The 24,138-nt window shown below is 39.8% G+C and overlaps 2 pseudogenes across 2 annotated transcripts; both read right to left on the reverse strand.

The window, feature by feature from the left end:
• Positions 1–453: 453 nt before the first annotated feature.
• Positions 454–2,518, reverse strand: LOC116561784 (annotated as a pseudogene). Its single transcript, XR_004273605.1, has one exon. The product of XR_004273605.1 is annotated as an X-ray repair cross-complementing protein 6 pseudogene (transcript).
• On the reverse strand, positions 466–2,573 carry LOC116561783 (annotated as a pseudogene). The gene has a single exon (XR_004273604.1). The product of XR_004273604.1 is annotated as an X-ray repair cross-complementing protein 6 pseudogene (transcript).
• Positions 2,574–24,138: the final 21,565 nt, after the last annotated feature.

Raw genomic sequence — 24,138 nt, forward strand, 5'->3', positions numbered from 1 at the left:
AGTATAATAGGAGTTGAAAATCTTTGTGATTCCATTTTTCAATCTGCTGATTCATATATCCAGCCCCAAAATAATGCATCATTTTGTGATGTGTTTCATATAGTAAAATCGTATTAAAGATAAACATGATTATAATTTAGTTTCTCCTACAAGAGCATTTTTATGGTATTTTTTAAACTTACTATACTAATTCTGGTCAATGAAATTATAGTAATGGGATTAGATTCATCTCATCTACTTTTTTAAATAGTCGAAGGAATGATGAGCTTGATTTTTATACAGTAAGATTCCCTTGGACCTTGGGACTTCAAGCAGTTAAGTTCTCTTCTGGTTCTTATCAGGACAGATAGTATGAAGACACACTATGCTTACCGATGCATGAAGAGTTATTAAGACACAATATATTTCCCAAAAAAAGAAAATCAAGGAGGTGATAATACAATTTTATAAAACTATTTTTTTTTCTAGTACAAACTTAGGGCTCTTTATTCAGGCAGTAAAGTAAGGAACAGCAAAGTAGGAGGGCTACACCATCACCATGGCAACAGAAAGCCTCAAAAACATAAAGTCCCTCGACTTCTGTCGGGTAGACTCTTTCTAGCTCAGCAGAAACACATTTTAACTGGCTGAGAACAAGGCCAGGCAGCCTGGCCACACTGTGGAAGGATGGCTGTGTGTACGGCCTCTGGTCAGTCCTGGAAGTGCTTGATGAGGGCTTCCAGCAGCTCCTGCTTCTTCAGCCCACTCTTCAGCCCGTATGCCCGGCAAGCCTCTTTCAGCATGGGCACAATGAGCTTGCCCAGTGTGCCCTTGCTGATGTGGGTCTTCAGCTCTTCTTCTGAATACTCCACCTTGGGCCTTTTGCTTCCGGAACCTTCATTATCGTGTTTTCTCTTGGTAACTTTCCCTTCAGGATTGTAATCTGGAGGGTAAACCAGGTCCTTAAATTCATCCACCAGGGAACCCAGTCTTTAATTCATTGCTTCAACCTTGGGCAATGTCAGGTCCACTGCTTATTCAGGCTCCATCAAATCCAAGGCCAAGGCCTCCAGGTTCTTGAAGTGCTGCTGCAGCACGGGGTTCTCAAAGCTGTCACTTCTGTATGTGAAGCAGAGCTTCTCAACAATACCTTCATCTTGTCCACCTGCTCTGGAGTTGCCATGATTTTTTCAGTAAAGGGCATCTTCCTTTTATCATCAGCAAATGGTAAAAAGACCAGCTGAAAGCCTGGAGGAGTGACCTGAATTTTCTGGTCATCCAACTCCTCATCCTGTGGAACCAAAGCCACAAAATAAGGGGGGATGTTCCTCCGGGGTGTGTATCTGCACAATGCTGCAACCTCCTTCTCCAGACACTTGATGAGCAGAGCACTGAACAGGGTTGAGCTCCCAATCACCAGAGACTCCTCTGGGTACACGAACAGGGAGGGTCTCAGGTAATGGTGCTTCTTCAACATTACCAAGGGCTTGAAGCCCATGAGCATCAAACCTGGATCATCAAATCATTTTAGCTCTTCTGTTTCCTCTTTCTCCAGTATAATCTGACGACTCCCATAGATCTGCGACCTCTTGGTATCGCTAGGCAGAAGCAAACCACCTGTACTTGTATTAAATGTCCAGGTCTTGGTTTTCACTGGTTCATTTGTTTCCCAATAGAGCTTTATTGGAGGAGGCTTGAGAGCCTTCTGGACCAGATTATAAATGCCAACAGAGATCACTATATCTTTGTTGAGCTTCAGCTTTAACCTGCTAAGTGCTCGCTTCCTGGTCTCCTTGGCGCGAACCTTCCGCAACAGGTCTTCTAGCTTGCTGGATTCCTCAAAGTGAACCCTGAGGTCCTCATCCTCTGCTATGCTGATAATATCTCTGTAGAACAAGGATATGTCAAAGCCCCCAGGTTTCTTCAGGTGCATCAAGTCAAGGAAGATGCCTGTATCTCGGAGATCACTGGCTTTGGTCCTGGCCCGGCTGACTTTGGCACTGTCATTGCCATGGGGGTTGTCTTCATTGGTGAAAAGCATGATCCTCTTATGACTCATCTTGAACTGGACATCACTAAAGAGGTTGGCACAGACCCACAGCACTTCACTGAGTGAGTAGTTAGATCCGTGGCCCATCAGCTCTTGGAAACGTTTCTGTCCCTGCTGCCCCTTAAACTGGTCAAGCTCTAGAATTCGTTTTGCACCTGGATTATCCAACTCCTGTAAGACGTAAATATTTTTAAAATTCACTGCATTTTTGTCTTTCTCAGTACCATAGAACACCACTGCCAAGAGATCTTGATCACTGCTTATGGTCTTACTGATGTACACACTTTGGATACACTGGATGGTCATGTCAAAAGGAGTCAACTCATCTTCACTTTGAGATTCAAACATAGCCCTGGAGGCATCAACCAAAAAAATCAAACTATCTCTTCCTGAATATTTGTAGTCTCCACTTGCTTCAAGGTTATCCTCTTCTTGTTCTTCTGCTTCTTCATCGCCCTCGGTTTTGTAATAGGACTCCCATCCTGACATGTTGGCTACTGCTCACTTTGGTGCAGGGAAGCGACCAACTTGGACAGAAGACGAGAGTGCCTATAAAACTATTTTTTAAAGAATAATACAGCTGCCAGGCGTGGTGTCTTCCGACTGTAATTGTACTCCAAGCATTTTGGGAGGCGTAGGCGGGCGAATTCACGAGGTCAGGAGTTTGAGACCAGCCTGATCAGAAACCCCGTCTCTACTAAAAATACAAAAATTAGCTGGGTCTGGTGGCACACACCTGTAATCCCAGTTGCTCAGAAGGCTGAGGCAGAGGAATCGCTTGAACCCAGGAGGTGGAGGTTTCAGTGAGCCAAGACTGCACCAGTGCATTCCAGCCTGGGCAACAGAGTGAGACTCCATAAAAAAAAAAAAAAAAAAAAAAAAGAATGATACAGCTTTTCTCAAAACCTAAATATGCAATTTGCTTTGGCAATCACATATTTTTGAAGTGTTTTATTATATATGACAATGTCCAGTATATATTTGTAGAGCTTAGCTGGTGATTATAAGTAAATTTTTCTAGAGTTGAGAGAGACAATTGCATGGGTAGGGTGCTAGATGATCTTTGTATGACCATTAACATTTGTGTAGCAGGAATCTTATTTTGCAATGCCAAAAGTTGTCATTTACTCAGTATTGTGCTAGTGCTCTCAACGATCTTCTAAACTCTGCAGAACAATGCCTCTCGTAAGTAGAACTTAGGCACACAGATGTCCAGAAAACTTTCCCAGCCTCACGTGAATAGTAAATAACACAATTTGACTCTCTGTGCCTCATTGACACCAGGAATGTGAAGGGAAGATAAGGTTACCAAGGAGAGCAGAAAGCAGTAAGTTGTAAAGTGGTTGTGGATAATTACTGAGCAAGTGTGGGATGAACAAAGACAACAGTAGTGGCTTGGATTCCCTTCTGTGAAAAATAATTACAGAAATAAGAGCTAAGAAAACTTCCTTCAAGGTTCTTCACAGAGCTCTGAGGTGAAGCTATTTCTTTGCTGACACAGATAAATAGCCAGGCTGCTTCCAGGCTAAGATAATTTTGCCTTTGTGATGCAGTCAGCAATGTGTGTGTTTAGTTTGGGGAAGCACGCCTATCACTAGTGCAAATACGCTGTGTGCCTCCTCCAAGCCCCAGCAGGTGCAGCACCTTCTTGGGCATATCCACACCCAGGTCCCACCCCATCCTCTGCCTGACACAAACCGCTGAACTTACTTGGAGTTAATTACCACAGTGCTCCGAACAGAACACCATCCTGCTCTGTTTACAGGAGAAATCAATGGGGTGATAAAGTTGGCAAAATGGGACTGCTTTTCTTTAATTCTGAACTTCTTTAGATTGTCACAGAACTTAGACACTCCTGTGGATGTTCAAACGGGCTGAGAAACCATGGCCTGTTTTTAGATATATCGACTATGGACTGGAAAGGGAGGTTTTTTCTCTAGTTGAAGATTTTATGTCATAGGGGACTGGGCCGCTCTACCTTGAGAAATATGTGAGAAAACCACAAAGAATGAAGAAAACTCCTGGAGCAACAATTCCCACACGAGCCTTTTTGGTCCTGAGATTGCGAAGATCTATAACTTACTTATTTTTCACAGGTTTTTTCCTAGCTCTCTACCTTAAAATCCACAGGTTAAAATGCTGATTTAATATTTTGTGTAATCCCTGCATTCGTCTCAAGAGTGTTGAAGCTTTCCTCTGTGACCCAGCCCTTTCCACTGATTTAGATGACTCCAAGTTCAGCTTGTGCTTACAAGACTACACTTCATGAGTCTATGAAATGCCAACACGGTAATATTGCCAGGCTAACATGTTAGAATCATTTTCAGAATAATTATAAGAATGTAAGACAATTGCTATTGAACACATAATATGTGGCAGGCTTTATGTGCATTAACTTGTTTAATCTGCACAACTGAGGTAGAGTCTGTTACCTTTGCCTGCTCTATGCATGTTTAAACTGAGACACAAAGGAAGTCAAATCCCTTTCCCAATGCCACACGTGTGATAAGCAGTACAGCCAAGACTCTAGCAGTCCAAAGCAGTATATACTCAAGGGAATAAGTTCCTGGAATTCAGAGCTGGGAAAAACAATTCATATGCAAGCATAATCAGAAAAGCTTCATTGAGAAGCTCCAACTTCTGCTAGATTGTAAGCTGGCAGAAGGAAATGAAGATGCCAGAATAAAGAAAGGGCTGAATAAAGAGAGAAAAAGAGTATAAGGTCTAGCATATAAGAGTCAGTCCATTTAAAATTCATTTCTATACTAGATATAGAATGATGAAATAATATAATAGAGAATATGATTATTACCTGGAAATTTTAGACAGGAATGGATAAATTACATAAACCATTCAGGGGCTCGAGTGAAGTGATTAATGAAAGTCCTGATGGATGAATAATAATCTGACAGCTATGACAGGAAAAACTAAAGGAGAGAAACAATCTTATTTCATGAGTGGGTGATAGGATTTGAAAGAATGGTAGCTATAAAAAGTTAGTTTTCAAAAACTAAGTTCATAGGCAATATTTCTAGGGAATAAATGAAATCTAGAATGATAAATAGTGAGTGAAAATAAAAATTAAGGTGCCTTCTCTATATTGAATTTAGTAAAGAGGAAAACTGAACCATTGTCTCTAAAAGCTTGAAACATATTGTTAAAGCATAGGTAAGAAAATTATTAATTTACTTTATATGCCACATGTCTTTAAAACTGAATAATTTATCTGTGAGTTATTCTTAATGGCATATAGGAACAAAGAAATATTAACTATAAGAATATGGCTGTAAAGTCAACTTGTTCACCAGCCATTTAGTCAACAAATAGTCACTGGACACTCACTCTATGTCAGATTCCAGGTCTTAGTGATGCCATTCGCTAAGCATACACCGCTGAAGAAAATTCCAGCTGAGTGCACTCAGAGGGAGGATAGATATGAAATGAACCAGGGTAACAGATGAGGAGGAGCCCCATGTATTGGGGCCAATGGGGTTAAATTGAGACTGCTATGAGAAATTATATCTAGTCAAAACAAGAGTATTCCAAGAATTTTTTAAAAATGGAGATTGATTAGAGGGAGAGGTGAGAAAAAGGAGGCATCAGTGATGAATCTCCACTGTCTATGTTAAGATGGGTCCATTTGCATCCACCAAGAAGAACCAGGTTTGAATAGGAAGAAATAATAATGAATGATAAGAAAACATAATGTCTCAGGATTGCATGCTTGTAGAATAATAGAAAAAAATATGAATAAATGAATTAATTAAATTGCATGCCACTTTAAACTTTGAAAAAATTGTATATTTTTTGAAGAACAATGAGACTACTGAAGTAAGTCATATATAGTTACCAACATTTTATCTTTAAAAGAACGGCAGCATAGTACATTTAAAAAGGGCTCATGGACTCAGAGAAACACCAGTTCAAATCTCAGCACTGACGAAGTTCATAAAACTCTATGTCTCATTGAGAAGAAACAGAAGCTAATAGTCCTACTTGGTTAGGATTTCTAGGGCATTTGATGCAGCAGAACAACATAAAAACAGCATTTCCTTTTATCTCCATATGTGTGGAGTACTTTAGCTCATCCTAATATTGAATTAAGTGGGAATTCTAGTATTGAAAATCTGGACCTAACAGAAAACTGCGTTCTTACATATAAAGTTATATTAATTATTTTCTTATTCTATCACGCAGATATTCCATAGAGAAGTTAGTGAAAACATATAACTAGTAGGCATTTAATAAATATTTATTGGTTTAATTGCTATTAAATAGTAGATAAATTTTCTAGACAATTATTGTTAAATCAGAAAAGGAAAGCTCATAGTAGAGTGGAAGGTGAATTGTGAAACATGTAGTTTAAATCAACAGAGACAATTAGAGATAGAATTTTAGTTTGAATAATTAACATGAGTTAAGCCATGAAAACTAGAGCTTTACTAGATCTTGTAGGTAAGATGAAAAAGAAAGACAGTAGAGAATGCACCAGTTGCAGTGAAAGATGAAAATAGCATCCAAATAAATCTCCAGAGAGCCTCTTTCTTTTAAAGATGTATACTTTCTAAAGTGGGATACATTTAATAATTTTAAAAATTGACTTTAGGATTATAAATCATTCTACTGTAAGGACACATGCACACGAATGTTCATTGCAGCACTGTTCACAATAACAAAGACCTGGAACCAACCCAAATGCCCATCGATGATAGACTGGACAGGGAAAATGTGGCACATATACACCATGGAATATTATGAAGCCATCAAAAATGATGAATTCGTGTCCTTTGTAGGGACATGGATGAACCTGGAAACCATCATTCTCAGCAAACTGACACAAAAGCAGAAAAACAAACACCGCATGTTCTCACTCACAGGCAGGTGTTGAAAAATGAGAACACATGGACACGGGTAGGGGAGCATTACACACTGGGGTCTATTGGGGGGAAATAGGGGAGGGACAGCGGGGGTGAGGAGTTGGAGAGTGATAGCATGGGGAGAAATGCCAGATATGAGTGAAGGGGAGGAAGGCAGCAAACCACATTGCTGTGTGTGTACCTATGCAACAATCTTGCATGTTCTTCACATGTACCCCAAAACTTAAAATGGAATAAAAATTAAAAATTAAAAAAATTTAAAATTGACTTTAATTTAAATTACATTGAGTCTGATAGAGTTTTCTTCAGTAAAACAATAATCCAGTTAAAATGGTTACAGTTTCACTAAACATGATCTTATGAATCATATGAGGATATTTTTTTCTGTATTTACTCACCTCCATAGGAAAAAAAAATATGTTACCAGGATTTAAGTGTAAAAATGTAATGAAGAATTAATGAATCGAGCTCATTAGAGTAATCAGTATTTTCTTTCAAGTAGTTTTAGTAATCTGTGTTCTCAGCTAACTAAAACTGGACTCTTCAAAATGATATCAAACAGTTGAAATATTTTTAGAATCTTTATCAGACATATTCATACCCCCTGTGATCTCAGAGTCTGTATCATATCAAAAGAGTAAATGTCCAGAACTTTAATGAGATCCTTTGAGGAAAACTTACATTTCTGGCAATGATAAATGGTTGAACATACAGTTTTGAAGTTGTACGGCATGTCCTTTTCTATGAAGAGAAAACCTAATTACATAAGTTTATGGCATAAATTTAGAAAAGTTTGCTGTACTCCGGCTTAATTAAAGCTAAAAATTCCTACATCCATCAAACAGTATTTGATAGTATATTTTGCATATCAATGGTATTACCTTGCATATGTGCAAATGAAGCCCATAGAAGTGTATTGATCTTCATCATACATACTGTGGTCTGCTTTCTAAACTGCGACCTTTGAGACCTACTCACAATTCAGAAGTTAAAAGACTTAGTAATTTGAGGCCTGGCATGGTGGCTCATGCCTGTAATACCAGCACTTTGGGAGGCTGAGGTGGGTGGATCACCTGAGATCAGGAGTTGGAGACAGCCTGGCCAGCATTATGAAATCCCATCTCTACCAAAAATACAAAAATTGGCCAGGCCCAGTGGTGGGCGCCTGTAATCTCAGCTACTTGGGAGGCTGAGGAAGGAGAATCACTTGAATCTGGGATGCGGAAGTTGCAGGGAGCTGAGGCACCATTTCATTCCAGCCTGGGCAACAAGAGCAAAACTCAGTCTCAAAAAAAAAAAAATAAAAATAAAAAGACTTAGTAATTTGAAGGAAATTACAGGTATTGCACTGTTCCCAATAACAGATTGAAGACAACTGATAGACATTTTAAATACGATTCATAAGTTAAATTGAAGAATTTATATTTTAATTTAAATTTAGAGAATTTTTCCCGATTATTTTATCTTATCTTCCTCTATAACTCATGCCTTACTTCTTTACAAAGAGGCAAGTATCTACCCTTCTCCTCTGTAACTCATGCCCTACTTCTGGCACCACTCGCCAGATTGAAGACATCAAGACAAATACATTCACTGTGACTGCTACTGCAGTCACAATCTCAGTTTAGAAGGATGGTCCGTAAACCATATTCTCAGTTAATGTCATTCTTCTAAAAAATAAGTTGAGATGTTTTACTTCTAAAATTATATTCTGATAGTCTTTTCAAATTAGTAGAAATAGTTGATTGGCCAAATTTAGATTGTTCTCTAATACACTTTTCTTGAACTTTTGGCAGATATTATTACTTATCCATTAAGAAGCGTTAGGTAATAATTTAATTCAAAAACATACTGCAAGCACCTATTAATATTATTCCTGGTTTATGATTTGTATTAATCAAATATTTGTTGAATGAACAAATGCGAAATTTTGGGAAGAATCATGCTTAGCTGGACTATATTTTAATTTTTCAGTGAGCCCATGTGCTTCTTGTACATTTTACATGTATTAATTTAATAAATGAATTTATTCAGTAAACAAATTTCTAACATAGCAATTAGCACCGGGGATTTGGCAGTCCATAGCCTCATGAAGCTTAGAGTCTAGTGCAATTCTTCTCAAATTTTCATGTATGTTTTGCATCCCCGTGGATGTGAATACTGTTACAATGCAGATTGATTAGGTCTGAGATCAATATTCTGCTTTCCCCAGGTGACTTCAGTGATGCCACACACTGGCCACACCCTAAGTAGAAAGGGGCTAGTAGGTGAGACTGACACTAATCATATAACTAACTAAATAAAGTATAAAATTACAACGATGACAACATGCTATGAAGGAGATCATATAACAGAGAATTTGTCCTGACAGGGAAGAGCAAGAAAGTCATCCCTGAGGAAGTGAAAAGTGAGTTGCTATCTGCAAATAGAGGTTATGATGCAACAAGGCAAAAGGAATAGGATTCCATGGAGAGAACAGGAAACAGGAAATGCAAGCATCCAGCAACAGTAAAATCACAAATACAAATATGTTGTCTGACTAATACGCACCCCACCCACACTCAAATGCAGAAAAGGGTAAAATTAGTTGCTTTCTCACATTGGTTAACTTCTCAGGGCACAATCTCAAGACTGGTGATTCAATAAAAAATTACATAATGTTTCACATGTCTAGACTTCAATCCATTCTAAATGATTATTTTCCTTCTTTAACTGGTATTGTGTCTGGATTTTCCATCTATTTAACAGCACAGCTTCTGTGCTGCTAAGTTGTTAAGAAACAGAACACCGAATAAGGAAATATGTGTGAGTGAAAAAGATTTAAATCTAGCTTTTTCAAGTAATGACTTGATCAAATTCTGAGCAAAACTAGAGCATAATTTCCCATATCCGGCAAAATAGGCCCTGCGCAGCATTGTGCCATATTACCACCTGTCTGCATGAAACTGGATTTTCAAATAAAAAAGTCTTCCCAAAAACAGAATATAAAAATAAATTGAATATCAAACTTAAAATATGCAATGAATATCAATCATTATAATTGCATACTACATGCCATGCTTGTCAAATTTTTATTTTATATTATACCTTTTGGTAAGAAGATTCACCAATCTAAATTACGGTATCTTAAATTATGTAGCACTTTTGGTGGCATATTTCATGTGGTAAAACTACTCGATATTTCATTGAATGGAGATGATAATATTAACATTATTAAGATTCCACAAGTATATTCAAGGGGGGGGTTTACTTTTAGTATTAGTGTATTCAAGGAATGTTCTTACATTTCCCACTAATTGTGGGAATGTCTCTTCTCTCAGTCTAGCATAGGAGGTTTTGATTTCTTACTGAATGAAGAAAACTTTTTCAGAGATGGAAAGCCAAATAAATACTCATCTAAATTCAAAAATTCTGCCTTTTTTCCCACAAAATCTCTTATGGTCTACTAAAATATATAAAAAAAAGAAATATCAAAAGAGGAATATCAAAATCTGAAATTTTCAGATTTATTCCAACATGATTCCAAGACTACAATATTTATTTTGCTTATAAAAAATTGCAGGCCAGGCACAGTGGCTCAGGACCAGGCATGGTGGCTCACGCCTGTAATCCTAGCACTTTGAGAGGCTGAGGCGGGTGGATCACGAGGTTAAGAAATCGAGACCATCCTGGCCAACACAGTGAAACCCCATCTCCACTGAAAATACAAAAAAATTAGCCGGGTATGGTAGCACAAGCCTGTGGTCCCAGCTACTCGGGAGGCTGAGGCGGAGGAATAGCTTGAACCCAGGAGGCGGAAGCTGCAGTGAGCTGAGACTGTGCCACTGCACTCCAGCCAGGTGACAGAGCAAGACTCCATCTCAGAAAAAAAAAAAAAAAAAAAATTGCAACATTTTTTACATTGTTGTCTTGCTGATTATCTCATCAAAAACATAGAAAAGATCAGAATGTTTGCTGGTCAGGATATTACCAGAAAGGGGTGCTGACCCAGAAGCCTAAGAGAGGGTTCTTGGACCTCATTTAAGAAAACATTAGGGACAAGCCCATAAAGTGAAAGCAAGTTTATTAGGAAAGTAAAGGAATGGTATATTATTCCATTTTCAGGCTGCTGATAAAGACATACCTGAGATTAGGAGGAAAAAGAGTTTTAATGGACTTACAGTTCCACACGGCTGGGAGGCCTCACAATCATGGTGGAAGGCAAGGAGAAGCAAGTCACATCTTACATGGATGGTGGCAGGCAAAGAGTGAGCTTGTGCAGGGAAACTCCTGTTTTTAAAACAATCAGATTCATTAGACTTATTCACTGTCATAAGAACAGCAAGCAAATGACTTTCCAGCATGATTCAGTTACCTCCAACCAGGTTCCTTCCATGAAACGTGGGAATTGTGGGAGTTACAATCTAAGATGAGATTTGGGTGAGGACACAGTCAAACCATATCAAATGGTTACTCCATAGCCAAAGCAGCCTCATGGGTTGCTTGACTGAGTATATGTAGAGTTATTTCTTGTTTATATGCTAAATAAGGGGTGGATTATTTAGGAGTGTTCTGGGTAAGGGCAGGCAATTCCCAGAACTACGGGTTCCTCTCTCTTTTAGACCATATAGGGCAATTTCTGGACATTGCCATGGCATTTATAAACTGTCATGGCCCTAATGGGAGTGTCTTTTAGCATGCTAATACATTATTAGTAGCCTATAATAAACAGTGAAGACGAACAGAGGTCACTTTTGTTACCTTCATGGATTTGGTGGGTTTTGGCTGGATTCTTTCCTGCATTCTGTTTTATTGGCAGGGACTTTGTCCCCTATATCTTGGGCTGACCTCCTATCTCATCCTTTGTCTAAGAATGCCTAACCTTCTGGGAATGCAGCCAAACAGGTCTCAGCCTTGTTCTACCCAGCCCGTATTCAAGATGGAATCACACTGGTTCAAGTGCCTCTGACAAGAAGAGGAGAGAACCGAGACAATAACATCAGAAATGTGAGACAGAAAGAGAGAGGAATGTGGGGAGACTAGAGGCCATGGTAGAACTAAAAGAGGAAAACAAAGTTAAAGAAGGAGAAAATCACATTTGCAAAAATTAAGCCCTCAGAGGTTTGTTAAGGTAGGCTTGGCTGTGGTAACACATAGACACACATTTTAGTGGCTTACATATGAAAAGTTCATTTCTTAATCACAATCTTGGGAGGACAAAATGGCTCATCATAGGCCGGGCACGGTGGCTCACGCCTGTAATCCCAGCTTTGGGAGGCCAAGGTGGGTGGATCATGAGGTCAATAGATCAATACCATCCTGGCTAACATAGTGAAACCCTGTCTCTTCTAAAAATAAACAAAAGAAAAAAAAGAAATTCAAAAATTAGCTGGGCATGGTGGTGTGTGCCTGTAATCCCAACTAATCGGGAGGATGAGGCAGGAGAATCACTTGAACCTGGGAGGCAGACGCAGTGAGCCCAGATCATGCGACTGCATTCCAGCCTGGGAGACAGAGCTACATTCCATTACAAAAAAAAAAAAAAAAGGCTCGTTACTTCAGTCAGTGAATCAACACAACACTCAGCAACTCAGGACAGAAACTCCTTCCATTTGGGGATTTCACCAAGCCCTGTAATAACCCTTAGGTCATCTGCTTCTAGATGATCAAGGGACAAAAGAATGAAAAGCACCCTGTGGAGGTTTTCTGGGCCCCCTGCCGGGAAGGGACACATCCCTTTGCTCATATTTCATTGGCCAAATCTAATTGGAATGAAAGACAGGAAATGTAGTCCAGCTGTGGACTCCAGAAGAAGAGAACGTGGATTTTGGCAAACAGATTTTCACTACAACTCCATTTTTGAAACTAACTACAAAGGTCATAGCATGGCATAAAGAAGCAGACCTGGGTGACACATGACCCCATTTATGGTGCATTTAAATATTTTTTCCTGAAAATTTGGGAACCCTACTTAGTATCCCACAATTTATTCCTTTTTATTGTGTTAAAGAAAGTTATTTAAACCTAATGATGGGGAAATATTCTGGAGCCCTCATATGAACATTTGCAAAGCTGAACTTTCTTTGAGTTAATGCTTTCCTCCCTTATTGTTCCTTTCCCAGACATTCATTTTCTTTCTAAAATCTGGCAAAAGTCCTCTAAAATGAGTAATAACTTCATTAATTGCCAAAAGGGAGCCAGCTGGAGTAATCTTATTCAATGACACAAAGGAATTTGTTACAGACTTTTAGATATCGGCATATTGAGAGTCAGAGCCTGTTTTCTCCCATTTACTATGCAGGGAGGGTGTAACAGGATGTACTTTTGCTGGATATGAAGGAGTCACATTTACGTTTGAGCTGACATTCTCAAACTCCAAAATGTCAGGCAGCACAGATGCATCTGGAGCTCTTAAACCTGATATGCTGTGTGCCAGCAGCGTATTCTGCCCAGATTAAAAGATGCCTCTGACTGAGAATTAAAGGATGTGGGTTGTTAGGCTGCTATATCAGTGAGACAAGGGTGAATTGGGAGAATGTTACAATAGGAAAAGCAGACCCGTTGAAATACTGAGAAATTCACTTTTTTGAGTTAGGGTTGACTACACATCCTGCCCCCACAATTCTAGCTGACATCCAGAAGCCCATAATGCCTGTAGTTAAAGGACTTCTCAAAAAAATTGTGACTACGTGTCAAAGTTTTATTTCAAGCTTGTCATTAGGGGAAATACTCCTGAAAAAAGGTGATTCAAACTTCCCTCTTGGTAGAGACCAATTACAGAAAGAAAATAAAAGCAATATAATCATTGTTAGATTTGATACACAACAGGATTTCTGATTTAGGATTATTAGCAAAGACACAAAGCTGGCTAAAGATAAGTGTATCTGTCAATGTCAGCTGGGCATGTAAATCTCTAACTTCCCAGAAAAGGCTCTCAATTTTATTGTCAAACACTCAAGCATTTTATCGAGAGTGCAAGGCTTTCCAGAGAGGACCTCAAGCCCATTAAAAGTTCTTGTCTAGATCATTTTCCCTTGGACTTGAAGAAATTTTCCCAAATTGTGTAAGCCAAGCTAATATCGATCCTTCTTTATGTTATCTCAGGTAGTTCACAGCTACAAGTTTCAATTTCCAAGTAGCAGTAACAACTCAGTAATAGTGAGCCAGTGGCATACAGGAGCTGGGTGCCTCTGCACAGGTTTTCCTGTTAGGATCCAAATGAGGTGATCACAATGAGCAGGGAAAGCTTCAGTACTATTAAAAGTAGAAACCGGAATCATCAAATCCTTCTGTGTGAGCTAAGTACCTCTAAGCCTGTGAATATACCCTGAGAACATCACGTAAATGACATCCCAGGCCTATTAACTAGAATTGCAAGAAAGTGCAGGCTGCATGAAAACTCTGAAATTATCACCCAATCACAATCCCAGCTAATATCCAGCAGTGAATTGTGGATGGGGCTACAGAGAAGACCAAACTTTTAAAAGGCAAATTATTTTCAGTAGGCACTTTGAGAAAACTAGGAAGAATAGCATACATCTGTCTTTTCAACACAGTGGTGAAGGCGACTGAGTGACACTCATTCAAGAAATGCCTGCTGACGCACTGGGATGGGCAGGGAAGGTGTAGGAATGAATCAAGCTGGCATGGTCTTTGCATCAGAAGGCTCAGGCACCTAAACTGGTCTGTGGCAGGGGTTCTCAGCATTACTGGCACACTGGATCTGATCATTCTTTGCAGGGGAGGGGATCTGCCTGTGAATGGTAGGATGTCCAGCAGCATCCCTGGTCTCTACCCATTAGAAGCCAGTAGCATCTGCCAGTTGTGTCAACAAAAACCATTTTCAGATATTACTAAATACCCCCTTGGGAATGAAAATCCTTCTGCTTTGGAAAGCAGTGCTATAGAGGCTTATTACGGAAGGCTTCTCAGGGGACAAACCATTTAAGATAAAACGTAGCAGACAGAGTCTCATGTGAACAGCCGGGAAAGCAAGATGGAGTGCATGGTATGACAAAGGTGTGTGCTTTGCGACACTGGCTGTTGGGTATGAGAGAGGAAAGAATGAAAGTTGGTGATGAAAAATCTGCAAGAGCCAGGTGATGAGTGCCTATGTGAGTCACATTAAGGAACTTCAACTGTGTCCTAATGACAGTAATTGAGAAAAGAATTCTTAACAAGGAGGCCAATAACAAACACAGATCTGGATTTTAGCATCCTCATGCTCAGTTCAGGGCTTTGAATGAATGGGAGGCAAACAAGGCGAGAGTTAGTGAAGATAACTTATGAGAGAACTGATGTAGTTCTAAATATGCAATAATGGTCTGGAATATATATTGACATTTGTGAAGAAGAGACACGGAAAAATTTGAGCCAACATGTATGGCATAATTGATAAAACTTGGATTTTTATTACTGTGGGGTATGAGGAAAAGGAAAAGTTAGGAAGGAAAAATTGTTTTTGGGCAAGAGGCATATGATAGTGCCGTTTTTAGAGATTACAGAAGGAAATGTGGGTGTGTGGGTGTGGGTGTGTTTATATATGCTTGTGCAAAGGGATGGGGTCTTACTGAGTTCTTTGTTGGATATGATGTAGTATATGAAGTATCTGTGAGGAATCTATATGGATGGGGTAGTAGCGTATGTTGGCCTGGAGCTTAGGAAAAAAATTGGGGCTGAAAAATTTAGATGTGCATACCAGTTTTAAGTTAAAATTTTGGAATTCCAATGTGTAGTCGAGGTTTTTTCAAGAGGTAGGTGTCAGGTGGAGATTGAACCACTGGATTTTATCAGGGAAAATAGGCATGTGAGGGAAAATAGGCAGCTAGCTACCTCAGGCTGGTGGGATAGCCATCAAACTGCCAAAAAGTTGGATGCAAGCAACCTAAATTTCTACATGGTCTAAAAAAAGTTTGGCAATGTGATCGCAGAGAACTTGGGCCAGTTTCAGCTATGAGAGGAGGCCCAGTCTCAGCTCTGAGCTGCCTTCATCTTCGTGCCACACTCCATTATTGACAGAGCAAAACTGTGAGTGGATTTCAGAGCACAGCAGTTGGAGCCTGTGCTAATTTCCTAAGATGACTGCAACAAATTAACACAAACTGGGTGTCTTCAAATAACAGATATCTATTATTTTCATAGCTCTGTGGACCAGAAGTCTGAAATCAGCATCCACTGGGCCAAAATCAAGGTGTCATCTGGCCGTGCTCCCTCTGGAAGCTCTAGGGGAGAATCTGTTCCCTGCCTCTCCCATCTGTCAATGTTTCCTTTTGATGTCTGCGTCACTCCACTCTCCGCTTGGTGGTCACATTGCCTCTGCCTTTCTCTCATGAGAATTCATGTGATGGCATTTAAAGCTATTGCGGGTTGAATTTTCCCCAAAATTCATATGTTAAAGCTCTAACCCCCAGTACCTCAGAAGATAACTGTATTTAAAGATAAGTTATCTTTTTCCTTTTTTTCTTTTTTGTAAACAGTGTCTCACTCTGTCACCCAGGCTGGAGTGCAGTGGTGTGATCACAGCTCACTGTATCCTCAACCTGCTACAGTGGACCAGAAGTCTGAAATTAGTATCAAGTCATCTTCCCACCTCAGTCTCCCTAGTAGCTGGAAGTACAGGCCCATATCTGCACCCAGCTATTTTTTGTAGAGAGATGGTTTCACTATGTTGCCCAGACTGGTGAATACAGATTGTTTACAAAGGTAATTTAAGTTAAAATGAGATAATTAGGATGGCCCCTGTGATGGTTAATACTGAGTGTCAACTTAATTGGGTTAAAGGATGCAAAGTATTGCTACTAGGTGTGTCTGCGTGGGTGTTACTTAAAGGAGATTAAAACTTGAGGCAGTGGACTGGGAGAGGCAGACCACCCTCAATCTGGGTGGGCAGCATCTAATCAGCTGCCACTGCAGCTGGAATAAAACAGGCAGGAGAAGATGGAAGAGCTGACTTGCTGAGTATTCTGGCTTTCATCTTTCTCCTGTGCTGGTTGCTTCCTGCCCTCGGACATCAGACTTGAAGTTCTTCATCTTCTGTACTCTTGGACCTACAGCAGTGGTTTGCCAGGGGCTCTCAGGCCTTTGGCCACAGATTGAAAAACGCACTGTCAGCTTCCCTACTTTGAAGTTTTGGGACTCAGATTAGCGTTTTTGCCCCTCAGCTTGCAGATGGCCTATTGTGGGATTTCACCTTGTGATCACGTGAATCAATACTCCTTAATATACCCCCCTTCATATATATATACAAAATACCCTTTAAATATGTACATATATAATACCCCTTATTATACCCTCTTTATATATATCCTATTAGTTCTGTTCCTCTAGAGAACCCTGACTTATACAGCCCCATATTGAATATAACTTGTTTATTTTTTATAAGGGGAAATCTGGACACAGACATGCAAAGAGGGCACAACAAATGTACCTCAAAGACACAAGAGGAAGACAGCCAACCACCAGACACAGAAAGAGGCCTGGAACTGATCTTTGCCTGATAACCCTCAGAAAGAACCAACCCGACCAGTGTCTTGATCTCAGATTTCTAGCTTGAGAACTGTGAGACAACAAATTTCTGTTAAGCCACTTTGTTACAGCACTCACAGCGAGCTAATACAAGGGCCCAGCCAAATAAACCACAATAGCATACCAAGGGTTTTTTCTCATGGGACAAAAATCTTTGCTACAGATGGCATGACCTTATTCCAGAATCCCAGGGTCCATCCTGCCTGGGATTCTCCCACTAGAGCTTGCTGCATTTGTGTCACCACTAATACCTCCAACACTAGAGAGGCTCATACAGCCCACGTGGTAGGGCTGATTGTACTGTGGCCTGCACTTGCTGCAAAAAACAAAAACAAAGACAAAACAAAACAAACAAAAAAACAACTACTCCTTCTCTGAATCTCACTTGAATCTGTCACTTTTTTTTTTTTTTTTTTTTTTTTTTTTGATGGAGTCTCGTTCTGTCACCAGGCTGGAGTGCAGTGGTGCCATCGTGGCTCACTGCAACCTCGGGCCCCACCCCCACCCCACTCTCACCCCAGATTCAAGCATCTCTCCTCCCTCAGCCTCCTGAGTAGCTGGGACTACAGGCACGCACCACAACCATGCCCAGCTAATTTTTGTATTTTTAGTAGAGGCGGGGTTTCACCACATTAGCCAAGATGGTCTTGATTTCCTGACCTTGTGATCTGCCCACCTTGGCCTCCCAAAGTGCTGGGATTACAGGCGTGAGCCACTGCCCCTGGCCTGAATCTGTCATTCTTCTATATCACTTGGAATATAGAGACAAGAGCAATATTACTCGGTGTGTAACATATTGCTTCCAGAACCCAAAGAGGCTGACCAGTTGCTGTGCTTCCTTCTTTATGGCAGGAATGCACAATGCAGCACGTTCTCTTTTGGAGGGTGCATCCCAGCACACCCCTGACCACCAGGCCCTTATGAAATCCGGTCAAGTGACAGGTCCCTGAATCCCCACAGGGCTTGTCCCTACCCACTGGAGTCCATGCATCTCACCACAGTCTCCGGCATGCCAACTACCTCTCACTCCGGTCCAAACAGCACGCTTCCTAATGTCAGGGACCAGCATGGTAAGTGGGACATGCAGGTCGTCCAGGCCTCTTCACTCCACATTTTGACAGAGAGGAGGACAGTTAACACAGCCCCAAGGAAAACTGTAAATGAGCATTGCTGTCTGTCACTCATGAACACACACAGATTCTGAATGTATTTCTATTTGCAGTGGAAAAGAATGGGGTTGCCAATTCAGTGACCACATGCCATGTCCCTCAGGCATTTGTTATCTGCTGCAATGATGATACTACCTTCGTCAGGGCAGCTATGACCAGAGCTACTACTATTTGCAGTAGTCTACAGTCATTTCCCCAGGATTCAGCTAGTCTCTGCAGGGGGCCCTCTGGGAATTAAATGGAGATGTGATACAGACCACCCACTTGCGCCATTTAGATCTTTAATGGTGGCATGAATCTCCATAGTATCCCCATGGTAAGATATGTTTATTTTTTTTAATTCACTAAATTGAATAAAATATTCACTGAGGCAGGGCAGTTAAAAGAGTGTCAATTCATATATTTCTAGTTGGCCTTCCTCATTCTGACAGCTCTTACTCCACAATCCAGGACCCCAATGCAGAGGTATCACCGAATGACACTCTATTGATTCCAATTATGTACTGAGTGGCTAGAGAAATAACCAGTGGATACCTTCACACATCTAGTGGGCCCTCTGTGAGCCACACATTAACCAGGACTCCCATTACTCAGCTCCCCCAAAGACCTCCACTCTCACAGAGGGGTTTCATGACACTTTGTATCTGGATCAACTCAGACCCTGTGTTTAAAAGTCTTTGGAATGTCTGATTATTCCTTTTCATCCCCAGTGTGTAGCACTTGACTAAATGACTATAGAGCCCTCTGGGGAAGGACGGGAGAACTGACAGTCTATATAATTTTCATGACGTTTCAGACATTTTCCTACTAAGGATCTCCTCCATGGGTTCTAATTCTGAAAAATTGGTTCAGACCTAACAATTGCACAGGAGAGTCATAAAGTTCTATTTGGGTGCTGTCCTCAAGGCTCCATATCTTCTCCATTCTTGCACTTTCTTTTAATTTTTATTTTTCATTTTAAATTGAAAACTTAAAACAATGTATATTTATGGGATACAAAGTAATGTTATGATTCATGAATACAAGGTAGGATAATTAAATCAAGCTAATTAACCTACCTTCACCTCAGGTGTGCATTTTTTTCTTTATTTTTTTGCAGTCAGAACATTTAAAATTTACTCCCTTATTGATTTTGAAAGCTACAGTACATTTTTAACCTATATTACACTTTGCAATATAGGTCAAAAAAAAAAAAACAAATAAAAATATTCCCCTTTTCTATTTGAGGCTTTGTACCCTTTGACCACCATCTCCCCATTCTCTGCACATCCCAGCCTCTTTACTCTATCCTTCAGTACAAATGTTTTCGATTTTACATATAAATGACAACATGTGATATGTGCCTTTCTGTGCCTGGCTTATTTAGCTCAGCGTAATGTTCTCCAATTACATACTTGTTGTTGCAAAAGACATTTTTTTTTGTTCTCCTCCACCACCATACGGAGTCTCACACTGTTGCCCGGGCTGGAGTATAATGATGCGATCTCAGCTCACTACAACCTCTGCCTCCCGGGTTCATGCGATTCTCCTGCCTCAGCCTCCCAAGTAGCTAGAATTACAGGCACACATCACCACACCCGGATAATTTTTTGTATTTTTAGTTGAGACAGGGTTTCACTATGGTGGCCAGACTGGTTTTGAACTCCTGACCTCATGATCCTCCCTCCTTGGCCTCCCAAAGTGCTGGGATTGCAGGCATGAGCCACCACATCTGGCCTTTGTTTTCTTTTTAAGGCTGAATAGTATTTCATGGTATGTCTGCACCACCCTTTCTTTATTCATTTGTTGATGGACACAGGCTAATTCCATAATTTGGCTACTGTGAATCATACTGCAGATATCTCAACATACCGACTGATTTCAAATCTTTGGGATAAATACTCAGATGTGAAATTGCTGGATCATACGATAATTCCATTTGCAGTTTTTTGAGGTATCTCCATCCAGGTTTGTACAATGACTGTACTAATTTATATACTCTTACATTTTCAATTATAGAGATTTAGCAGTGCTTATTTTGGCCCTAGAGATACTATGTCCTCTGCAACCCATGGAAGGTTAAGTATGTTAGGCTGATCCTCTTATATTGACAATACTAATTTTAATTGTGGCATCCTTCTATCTGGAAGGTAAACACCACCACCTGGCTTCTGTTGCGTGAAGTCCCATCATCCCCATGCAGCCCAGCTCTGTAACTGCGTGTTTTGCGGTCATCCCTGTACACCAACACCTTTGAGGTACATTCTGTGGCCTTGGGGAATGATGTATCTTTGGAAATATTTTTCTGGCAGATTTTCAGGCCTCACCTAGTATATTAATATCAGCATGTCTACCTCCCTCAGTCTCTTCATTTCCTCATTTCCGTCTTATAGGGTAACTTAGTCATTTCCAGTAAGATTGCCTCACCCTCTGTGGTTCTTACTTACGTAACACTATGTCCCAAGGAAATGCTCCCAAGCCAATAAATTCTTGCTCACCAGACTTACATTCTGACCTCCTTGGCCAAGCACTCTCAAACTTCTCTCCCCAGGGTTCTCCTCAGACTCACAAGACATGCAGAAAACTTTTGAAACTCTTCATGTGTATCAACCTTTTCTTCACGTATTAGGCCCAACATGTGCCCAACAGGGTTGTGCTAGAGTCTAAGTCTAATTATCCACCCGGCAGCCAGGAGGCTTCTGTTGCCTTGAGGGAGAGGCTTCTCCAGTATCTTCAAACACAATGAATGCAATAACTCTTCCTGGGGAAGGTGAAGTTTCATGGAGTCAAGGCAGTAGAGTCAGTATCCTCAGGAGGACCTTATTCCAGTTTAAAGGATTCCAGGTTTTTCCTACAGGAGGCCTGAATTTCTTAACATCAGATTTACCTTGCTTTCTTATTTACAAATATTTTGCGCTACATGCTTCTCATAACTAGGCCTGCAGCCTTCCATTTGGCTAGTCTCTATCTTCAGCTACAGCTAATAAGGGCTTCTTTATTATGCTGGCACAGAGGCTCTCAAGCTCTCAGGCTTAGCCATTGAGCACTTGTTAACAGGCTCTTAGTCTCTCATTAGCTTTCTGCAAGGTGTCCATACAACTTAGTCACCAGCTAATTTTCTCTGTCAGTATATGTCTGTATAAGCATGACTTTCCCATATTTTTCAAATGTCTGTGTCATCATACCTGCCATAGCATCTGCTTACATCAGGGCATTTTCCTAGAACACCTCCAGTGATATCATTAGCAACTGAGCTGCCAACTTGTGCCAAAAATATGTGCCCCACCTAGTAACCAAGACAGTGTCCTATTTTCCTGCTAGGTAATATAAGAGCCAGATCCAAACCTAATTTTACCTCGAATTTTGCTAAACAACTTCTGGTACCACTCACACTCATCTGAGTCCACTGAGAAATGAATGCCAAGAAAACACTAAATATGCAATGATTTTAAGGAAAATGTCTTTGTATGATAAAATAGGGAAGACACTGGGTAAGGCTAGGAAACCTGTCAGATCATAAGCCAAGTTTAAACCCAAGAGAACAGGAATGGAAAAGAAGTTGGGTGTTAAGTATTCCAGGCTGCTGTGCAGTGTGATGTACAGATAGTTCAAAACCATAGAGGAATCCTTGAACTGCAGTTGACCATCGGAAAATGCCTTGTCTACCAGGAATAGGTCTGCCTTCTGTACACACATAGTGCACAGTCACTGGCTGGGAGTAGATCCTCAGAAGCATAACCTTGTCACAAATGTGAGTTTAGATATTAGAAGCACGGCAATTGGGGTTCTTCATCAGTTATGCTTCTTGTAATCAGAAGTTTGTGAGGCACATTTTCATGTCCTCCACAATCAAGAACATAAACCAGTTAAATAAATTATCTAAATAAGTAATTTCTTCAGAAATTCCTTGAGGTCCAGAACTTTGTAATACAAGCTGTTTTAATGCATGATATACCATTTAGCAAAGTCCACATGATGTGTTTGAATAAATGAGTTTTGCCAAGTTAAATAATATATGTATAAAAGAAGGACCCATTGTCTCTCTTTTCCTTTTTTATTATCGTCAACCAAATTAAAGTTTTAAATTCCACTCTCAGGGTATTCAGAGAACCAACTAGATCCCACTCCTTCAATCCCACGTGTCATGTAAAGTGGTAGCAAAGTAATCTTCGAAATTAATTGACATGTCATGCTTGTATAAGAAGTGTCTTCTGTCATTCTAAAAAATATAATCTAAACATGCCACCCTCCCCTTTGTAACGTTTCATTCTTTCACCCTCTACTCCTTTGAATCTTGTCATCAATTTCTGACCTTTAGAGAAAATTATATTTCTTGACATTCTCAGCCCTTTCCCTTTTTAGTTTCTAAACTATAGATGATGCTGTTTAGTCCTTCGAAATGTTCTCTCTTCATCATTACTTACAAAAATTTTACCCAGCCTATTAAGCCCACTAAGGGCAATGGCCATGAGGATTTCCCTGATCTCCTCAGACAAAACAAATCTTGATATCCTGATATCCATAAACTTTTGGACATTTAATGTTCTTCTTGAATTTTTTAAATGCAGCTCTGTATTGTAGTTATTTACAAATTGTATAGGCCCCACAGTTTATAGCAATGATTGCAGACTGCAACACAATGACTTGCCCATGTAGGGGCTCATAAAAAAGTTGGTTAGGTTCCTCATGTAAGAATGTATTTGGCAGGTTTTATTTTAGCTATCCAAAATATGTTCTTTGCCACTATTTTCTTAAATTTCCCCCAGCCACCCTCCCTAGAGCAGTATACATTTCTGGAACATTCTTCTAGAATTGTAGGACAAAAATTCTACTGTTTAAGATACTCGGTTTTTGGCTTTTATTGTAGCAACCATAGAAAGTTAATACAATGACCTACTGTGAAGAATAACAAAATAAGACAAAATGGAATTATACTAATTTAACTTTATAAAATCATATTTTACAAATCTGGCCTTCAAAGCATTAGAAACATTTTATGTAAAATAAAAGCCACCTCTTTTCTTTCCAATCAAATACATGTATTGAAAAGCAAGAGATACAAGGCAAAATTTGTGTTACTTTTGGCATAATTTTTATTCAAAACAGAATTTACCTCCTCTACAATGTTTCTTTCATTTTCTTTAAATTCTGAACAGTGCATAATAGAAGTATTCTTCAATAAAACACTTATGTTCTTTCTTAGTTAAATGTATGCAATTTTTTTTTGTTGTTGTGCTACTGTATAGTATGATGTCAACACTGAAAAGCTGTAAATACCCTTTGAACCAGAAAAGTAGAATACACCTCATATCTCTCCAGCACAGGGGACTGTGTAGAACAAGGATGATAATTTTATTTCATAATGAAGAGGTAAAAACAATCATTTTCAAAGCATAAACATTCTTATCTTTAAAAAATGAATCAAAGAAAAAATCTGAAATTCAAGCTCTTTCATAATAAGCTTCTCTGGCAAAGAGAGACAAGTTTTATCATTTTCTTTGTATTCCACCAATGAAAAGCCTAAAATTGAAAACAAGTCCACAGATTCCAGTTTTGATTTAACATAGTAATTGTTTATTGT

Source organism: Sapajus apella, unplaced genomic scaffold, assembly GCF_009761245.1.
Source record: "Sapajus apella isolate SASKATOON/1434 unplaced genomic scaffold, GSC_monkey_1.0 scaffold30, whole genome shotgun sequence".
NCBI classification, from domain to species: domain Eukaryota; kingdom Metazoa; phylum Chordata; class Mammalia; order Primates; family Cebidae; genus Sapajus; species Sapajus apella.